General features: G+C 43.2%; 1 long non-coding RNA gene across 1 annotated transcript; it reads left to right on the top strand.

Moving 5' to 3' along the window:
* Window positions 1-263: 263 nt before the first annotated feature.
* Window positions 264-8,052, top strand: LOC309346291. The gene is made up of 3 exons (XR_014158572.1): window positions 264-409; window positions 4,586-4,717; window positions 7,831-8,052. It is a non-coding gene; the product is annotated as an uncharacterized lncRNA (long non-coding RNA).
* The last annotated feature ends 493 nt before the right edge of the window (window positions 8,053-8,545 follow it).

The following is an 8,545-nucleotide window of genomic DNA, read 5'->3' as shown; positions in this document are numbered from 1 at the left end:
CCAGGGGGACAGTGTGTTGTAGGACACTGCCCTAAATGCTTATCTAGGAGTCCTCACAAGGGAGCTGGTCCTGGAAGAAGAACTGTGAGGGGAGAGACTTAGTCAGGCAAGGCCTCCTTCCACCTGCCTTGCTTCACCCTCTAATCTCTGCTTTATTATTATTATTATTATTACTATTACTACTATTACTATTATTATTACTATTATTATTATTATTATTATTATTATTATTATTATTATTATTCCTTCTCTGCAGCTGATGGACCAAACCAAGAAATAATGAAAGGCTGTCTATCGCCTGGCATCTGCGGACTTGAACCATTTTATCTGAATTTGGGCAAGATGTTTACTGCCAGAGGAAAGGCTGTCTGCTGTGAGGGGAATGACTGTGCATCTGTTTCTCCTCAAGGTAGGTATAGTTTTGCTCCCATCCTCTTTTCCTGCTCTGTGTTCCAGAGGCCAGGTTGTGCCATGGTGTGTGTGTGTGTGTGTGTGTGTGTGTGTGTGTGTGAACATAGGAACATAAAAATGTTTCCCAATACCTCAAGGACCACCTGTCCCCATTTGAACCGACCATCCACAAGAGATGGCCATCCAACCTCTGCTTGAAAACCTCCAAAGGAGAGGCCCAAACCTCATTGAATGTTTTTGCCTAGTCAGAATGTGAATTGTGATGACATCTCTCACTTGCCAAGATAAAGAAACTAGCCTACTGTATGAAAGTAAGGCTTAGCATTCATTGCTCCACACACTTCTGCTTCAGGCCCCATCTACGACTGGCATGTGCACCCCACATAGAATCATAGAATCATAGAGTTGGAAGAGACCACAAGGGCCATCGAGTCCAACCCCCTGCCAAGCAGGAAACACCATCAGAGCACTCCTGACATATGGTTGTCAAGCCTCTGCTTAAAGACCTCCAAAGAAGGAGACTCCACCACACTCCTTGGCAGCAAATTCCACTGTCGAACAGCTCTTACTGTCAGGAAGTTCTTCCTAATGTTTAGGTGGAATCTTCTTTCTTGTAGTTTGGAACCATTGCTCCGTGTCCGCTTCTCTGGAGCAGCAGAAAACAACCTTTCTCCCTCCTCTATGTCACATCCTTTTATATATTTGAACATGGCTATCATATCACCCCTTAACCTCCTCTTCTCCAGGCTAAACATGCCCAGCTCCCTTAGCCGTTCCTCATAAGGCATCGTTTCCAGGCCTTTGACCATTTTGGTTGCCCTGCTCTGGACACAGAATCACAGAATCATAGAGTTGGAAGAGACCACAAGGGCCATCGAGTCCAACCCCCTGCCAAGCAGGAAACACCATCAGAGCACTCCTGACATATGGTTGTCAAGCCTCTGCTTAAAGACCTCCAAAGAAGGAGACTCCACCACACTCCTTGGCAGCAAATTCCACTGTCGAACAGCTCTTACTGTCAGGAAGTTCTTCCTAATGTTTAGGTGGAATCTTCTTTCCTGCAGTTTGGATCCATTGCTCCGAGTCCGCTTCTCTGGAGCAGCAGAAAACAACCTTTCTCCCTCCTCTGTGTGACATCCTTTTATATATTTGAACATGGCTATCATATCACCCCTTAACCTCCTCTTCTCCAGGCTAAACATGCCCAGCTCCCTTAGCCGTTCTTCATAAGGCATCGTTTCCAGGCCTTTGACCATTTTGGTTGCCCTCCTCTGGACACGTTCCAGTTTGTCAGTGTCCTTCTTGAACTGTGGTGCCCAGAACTGGACACAGTACTCCAGGTGAGGTCTGACCAGAGCAGAATACAGTGGCACTATTACTTCCCTTGATCTAGATGCAATACTCCTATTGATGCAGCCCAGAATTGCATTGGCTTTTTTAGCTGCCGCGTCACACTGTTGGCTCATGTCAAGTTTGTGGTCAACCAAGACTCCTAGATCCTTTTCACATGTACTGCTCTCAAGCCAGGTGTCACCCATCTTGTATTTGTGCCTCTCATTTTTTTTGCCCAAGTGCAATACTTTACATTTCTCCCTATTAAAATTCATCTTGTTTGTTTTGGCCCAGGTCTCTAATCTGTCAAGGTCATTTTGAAGTGTGATCCTGTCCTCTGGGGTGTTAGCCACCCCTCCAAGTTTGGTGTCATCTGCAAATTTGATCAGGATGCCCTTGAGTCCATCATCCAAGTCGTTGATAAAGATGTTGAATAAGACTGGGCCCAAGACAGAACCCTGTGGCACCCCACTAGTCACTCTTCTCCAGGATGAAGAGGAACCATTGATGAGCACTCTTTGGGTTCGGTCAGTCAGCCAGTTACAAATCCACTGAGTGGTAGCATAGTCAAGTCCGCATTTTACCAGCTTCTTTACAAGAATATCATGGGGCACCTTGTCAAATGCCTTGCTGAAATCAAGGTAGGCTACATCCACTGCGTTCCCTTCATCTACCAGGCTTGTAATTCTGTCAAAAAACGAGATCAGGTTAGTCTGACACGACTTATTTTTCAGAAATCCATGCTGACTATTGGTGATCACAGTATTCCTTTCTAGGTGCTCACAAACTGTTTGCTTAATGATCTGCTCCAGAATCTTCCCTGGTATTGATGTCAGACTGACTGGGCGGTAATTATTTGGGTCCTCTCTTTTCCCCTTTTTGAAAATAGGGACAACATTTGCCCTCCTCCAGTCTGCCGGGACTTCGCCTGTTCTCCAGGAATTCTCAAAGATGACTGCCAGTGGTTCTGAGATCACATCTGCCAGTTCTTTTAATACTCTTGGATGCAGTTCATCTGGCCCTGGAGACTTGAATACATCTAAACTAGCCAAGTATTCTTGTACTATCTCCTTAGTTATTCTGGGCTGTGTTTCCTCTGCTGAATCATTTGCTCCAAATTCTTCAGGTCGGGCATTGTTTTCTTTATCGGAGAAGACTGAGGCAAAGAAGGCATTGAGGAGTTCAGCCCTTTCTGTGTCCCCTGTTTGCATTTCACCATCTTCTCTTCTGAGTGACCCCACGGTTTCTTTGTTCTTCCTTTTGCTACGAACATACCCATAAAAGCCTTTTTTGTTGCTTTTAACCTCTCTAGCAAGCCTGAGTTCATTCTGTGCTTTAGCTTTTCTGACTTTGTGTCTACACGTGCTGGCTATTTGTTTGAATTCCTCTTTGGTGGTTTCCCCCCTTTTCCATTTTTTGTACACATCCTTTTTTAATCTTAACTCAGTTAAAAGTTCTTTAGACAGCCACCCTGGCTTCTTTAGGCACCTTCCATGTTTCCGTCTCATTGGTATTGCCTGAAGTTGTGCTTTTACTATCTCCCTCTTAACAAACTCCCAGCCATCATGAACTCCCTTTCCTTTTAGTATTACTGTCCATGGGATCTCACCCAGCACTTCCCTAAGTTTTATGAAGTCGGCTTTCTTAAAGTCAAGAAATTGAGTCCTAGTATGCTTGGCTTCTCCTTTCCGCTGTATAGTAAACTTCAGAAGAGCATGATCACTCGCGCCTAATGATCCTTCCACTTCTACCCCACTAACCAGGTCATCAACATTGGTTAGGACCAGATCTAAAATGGCTGTTCCTCTTGTTGCTTCTCCCACTTTCTGGACAACGAAGTTGTCTGCAAGGCCAGTGAGGAATCTGTTTGACCTTATGCTCTTGGCTGAGTTTGACATCCAACAAATATCTGGGTAATTGAAGTCCCCCATTACTACTGTCTCCCTTCCTTTTGCATGCTTGACCATCTGTTCCAGGAAGGCATCATCTATGTCCTCCGTTTGGCTTGGGGATCTATAGTAAACTCCCACAATGAGGTCACTGTTATTCTTCTCTCCCTTAATTTTGAGCCAAATGCTCTCACTTTGGCTTTGAGGTTCTAAATCTTGGATCTCTTCACAGGTATACACATCCCTGACATATAACGCCACTCCTCCTCCTTTCTTGTCTGGTCTGTTTCTCTGAAACAGATTGTATCCCTCCATTATTACATTCCAGTCATGGGACTTAACCCACCAGGTTTCAGTGATGCCTATTATGTCATATTTAGTTTGCTGTACCAAGAGCTCAAGCTCATCTTGTTTATTTCCCATGCTTTGCGCATTAGTGTACAGACATTGAAATCCATTAATCATTCCCCTGTGTCTCTTATTTAAGGATTTTTTCCTCCCACCACTAGGTCTGCGTGCTGTTTGCTCCATTTGGTCTATGACATTTGGATGATCATCTTCATCAATTGATAGACTCCTACCTTCAGGAACACTGTCTCCCCCACATTAGTCAGTTTAAAGCCCTCCTGATGAGGTTTCTGAGATTTTTGGCAAAAACATTCCTCCCAACCGTTGTGAGGTGCAGCCCATCGCTTGCCAGAAGTCCATCTTCAGGAAACTGCAGTCCGTGATCTAAGAATCCAAACCGTTCCTGTTTACACCATTTGCGAAGCCAGCTGTTCACTTCCACTATTTTTCCCTCTCTCCCTGGGCCACGTCGTTCAACTGGGAGGACAGATGAGATGACAATTTGTACATTTAATTGCTTCGTGAGAACATGGTCCTTGGGCTGGAGAATGGTCCCAGTATATTTCCTTTTCTGACAGTGTCTCTGCCTTTTTTTTCCCCAATAGTGCCACCAATCAGGAGTAAAGCCAATGGGAAAAAATGTCCAGCCTGCTTTACTCAAAATTTCCCGTGCTCTACAAAGGAGGTAGAATGTACAGGAGATGAGGACCACTGTCTGGATGCTACCATCAAATCTGGTAATTCTGATAATATCTGCTATGTTGATATTGCTGATTATGAGCAGGGATTGGCTGAGCAGCAAGTCCTGTCCCATTTTGGTCTTGCTAGCAATCAGTCACAGGGGTCTGTTCCATGCTGCTCTGTTCATCTGCTTGCATTTTTAAAACCAATTTTGTGTTTACTTTTTACCTGAAATGTGCACATTTTATGTAACTCTTCAGGGTTGTAGCCAATACAGTGGTACCTTGGGTTACAAACACTTTGGGTTACAAACTCCACTAACCCCAACGTAGTTGCTCCAGGTTGCAAACTTTGCCCCAGGATGAGAATGGAAATCGTGTGCCAGCTTCGCGGCGGCAGCGGAAGGTTAAGAACGGTTTCAGGTTAAGAACTAACCCGAGGTACCACTGTATCAACCACAGCGTAGAGCCATTGAAACGAATGGGCACGGCTAACTTAGTTCTGTTAATTTCATTGGGTCTACTCTGAGTAGAATCCGCTTGGAAACATTGCATGCTTTTCAATGAACTCACCAGCAAGAAGACAGTTTGCATGTGTTGCAAATGCCATTCAAAGTCCAGAGAAATGCATAAAGTCTGTCTGTGAGATGTGTTCTATTTTTATTTTTATTTTTTTTAGTTGTTATTGGAAATTTTATTTACAACATAACATACACCCCCACCCCCCCAATACAGAAATCTACCCTCATTAAACATGAACATCACATACAATAAGCATAACATACAACAATACAACAATACAAACAACCAAATAAAAGACTTCCTTTATCCTGTATCTGGCCTCCTTAATTACTTCTTATAAGCTGTTTCCTTTATAAATATTTATTAAGATTTTTCTAATTATAACTTAAATATCCACAAAGTCTCCTACAGACATTAATCGAAACAAGTCCAGGTATGTATTTTAGGGTACTGTTTCGTGAAGTATTCTCTGCATTTCTCCCATGCTTTTAGAAATTCTTGTCTAGTGTGATCTCTAATTGCCTCTGTTAATCTAGCAAGTTCAATATACTCTAACAGTTTGTCTTGCCATTCCTTTTTTGTTGGCACAGTTTCTTTTTTCCAGTTTTTAGCAATTAGGATCCTTGCCGCTCCTGTGGCATAGAGGAATATTTTCTGATCTTCTCTTGCTATACCTGTGTCCGTTATCCCTAGTAGAAAAGCTTCTGCATTTTTCATAAAGTTATACTTAAACATTTTTTTAAGCTCGTCATATACTATGTTCCAGAAGCTTTTGATTTTTTCACAGGTCCACCAAACATGTATAAGTGTCCCCTATGTTCTACCACACCTCCAGCACAGATTTGCTTTTGTCTTACACATTTTAGCTACTTTGGTAGTTGTTAAGTACCATCTATAAAACATCTTGATTAGATTTTCCCTCAATACTTCACAGGCTGTAAATTTCCAGTTCTTTCTCCATAGTTCTTCCCATGCTGTTAATGGTTTTCCCAATATCTAAAGCCCACTTGATCATTAGCTCCTTGACCTGTTCATCTTTGACCTCCCACTCCAATAATGTATCATACATTTTTGATTTTACCTTAGTTTTTGTTTTGTAACACTTTTTCTAATAATGAAGGTTTGCTTGAGAATGACCGCTCCCCACTTAAAATGGGGGGCGCCCTTTGCGTGGACGCGTGCAGCCCCTAGATCTGGAGCAGCCCCAACAGCATAGGCTTGGCTTTGCCTCCCCCAGGTGGGATACCTGGAGGTCTCCGCCTACCTCAGTCAGTTGTCCAATCCCACCTGGGGGAAGTGTTGCCAAGGAGACCAGGCAGGTAGGGGAGGGATTACCTGCCCACACAATAGAGGGAGGATCTTACCTGGGAATCCTCACTTGGCTCCAGAGCTTCTCCCACCCTACCCACCCTCAGTTAATGTCTTATTTTACAGGTTAACTTTTCTTCACAGGTTTTGCAGGTTAATTTTCTTCACAGGTATGCGGGCGCTGCTACGTTAAGGTCGCTGTTAAAGGGCCAGAAAGGAATTTCCCTGCATTGGCAGGTTTCGCCTTTCCCGTAGCAAAATGTCACAACTTTGGCGGTATCAGGCCTTGGGCGGAATCCTTTAGTCCATCTTCCTCTTTGCGGCGGCGATACCAGGGTTCCCCGTTAAAGGGGTTTTTGAAGGGAGGCTTTGGCCGTACGCCGAAAGGTCGTCATTGCTCTCCCCTGCGGCGGCGGCGTAACGGGGGCGGCTATCTCTGCTTGAACATATGTTCTCCAGAGCCGGCCCATCTCCCCCCCCACACTGGATAACCCTGATGCTCCCTAGGTCCCCGGCTGGGGACTAGGGAGGGAGAACGCCCAATGCCTGAGCCAAGGTCTACCCACATTTGAAATTTAATAAAGTTGTGGCCAATTTAATCCCATAGCACGTTGTCTTGAGTCGTTATTCCACATGACGGGGGGGGCGGGATCTGGGGACTCCGCCTGTCCACGCAAACCTTTTTTCTTATCTGTCCTGATACTTCATGCAATTGATGGTATTGGATCCAACCCGTAAGGTGTTGTTTAATTTCCTCATAATCTTTAATTACCAATTTATTATCTTTTTCCTTAATCATATATAATCTTTATATGTGGCCCATTCTAATTCCATGCTTTTCTTTTTTTATTGTAATTGCTTCTAGAGGTGATGCTCACCATGATATTTTTGGTTCTAGAATATCCTTATATTTTGTCCATGTTTTATATAATGATTTCCTAATGACATGGTTCATAAATCCCCTGTGTACTTTCCCTTTTTCATAAGCTAAATACCCATGCCAACCATAACAATTGTTAAATCCTTCTAGATCTAACAAATTCTAGATCTAACAAATTTTAATACAATCCACTCTTTTAACCAATTTAAACAGACAATGTCGTAATATAAATTTAGGTCAGGTAGTGCCAGTCCACCTCTATGTTTTTTATCTGTTACAAGTTTGTGTTTAATTCTTGGGTTTTTATACTGCCATGTGTTCTAATAATAATAAAACGTTCAGGATCATCAGGTTAGCCTGGCCCATTGTGAGAAATGAACTAAATGAATTCCTAATTTTGAGAACTTTCCCTTTTCCTGGTTTGTGGGTTTAAACTGTAGTCTCTGCTTTCCATCTCCAGGGGTGGATGAAATCATCGTGAAAGGTTGCACTACCAAGTCTTACTGTGCAGTTGTGCAAGAAATGATGAGAACGACCTTCCATGTTACTGCTTCTGAAACACTAAATGTTCAATGCAAACCAGCCAATAAGGCACCTCCGTCATCAAGATTTCCCCTTCTGGCCCTGTTGGGGCTTCTGGCAGTGAAGATCCTCCTCTAATGAACCCCCTCCTGTTATTCAGCACCATGGGAGACCTTCCTTTCCATGTTCTTCTCTATATTTGGTTTTTCAGAATAATTTGTTTTCAGAGTTATTTTACTGAATTGTAATGAATCACGGAAAAAAATAAAACAAAAAGAAATGAAGATGAGCTTGTCCATTGAAGATCTGTTGGTCAATGAGACTTAGCAGAGATGGAGAACCTTTTTTCAGCCTGCATGATGTATTTCTTCATGACAGCCTTGGGGGGGGGGGGTCACCAACCAGTGGTGGGCAGGGCCAAAGGCCAATGTTTGTGGAACAAATACTTTCTTTTGTGAAGTAGGCAATCTTCCAACCATAGGAAAGTCAGAGGTTTCTATGTACAGAGACACACAATCTTCATCCTCCATTGATGCAAGTAAGAGACATTATGAAAGTGTAAGAATGCGTTCTTATCTCCCTTGTGCTAGAGGAGGTGTGAAAGTTTTGCTATTGGATATTTGACACAATTTCATTACATAGGAAAGCAAAAT

This window comes from Podarcis erhardii (genome assembly GCF_964252035.2).
Source record: "Podarcis erhardii genome assembly, chromosome: 7".
NCBI classification, from domain to species: Eukaryota; Metazoa; Chordata; class Lepidosauria; order Squamata; family Lacertidae; genus Podarcis; species Podarcis erhardii.
The sequence above is the reverse complement of the archived record's forward strand: the minus strand, read 5'-3'. Positions and strand labels throughout refer to the sequence as shown.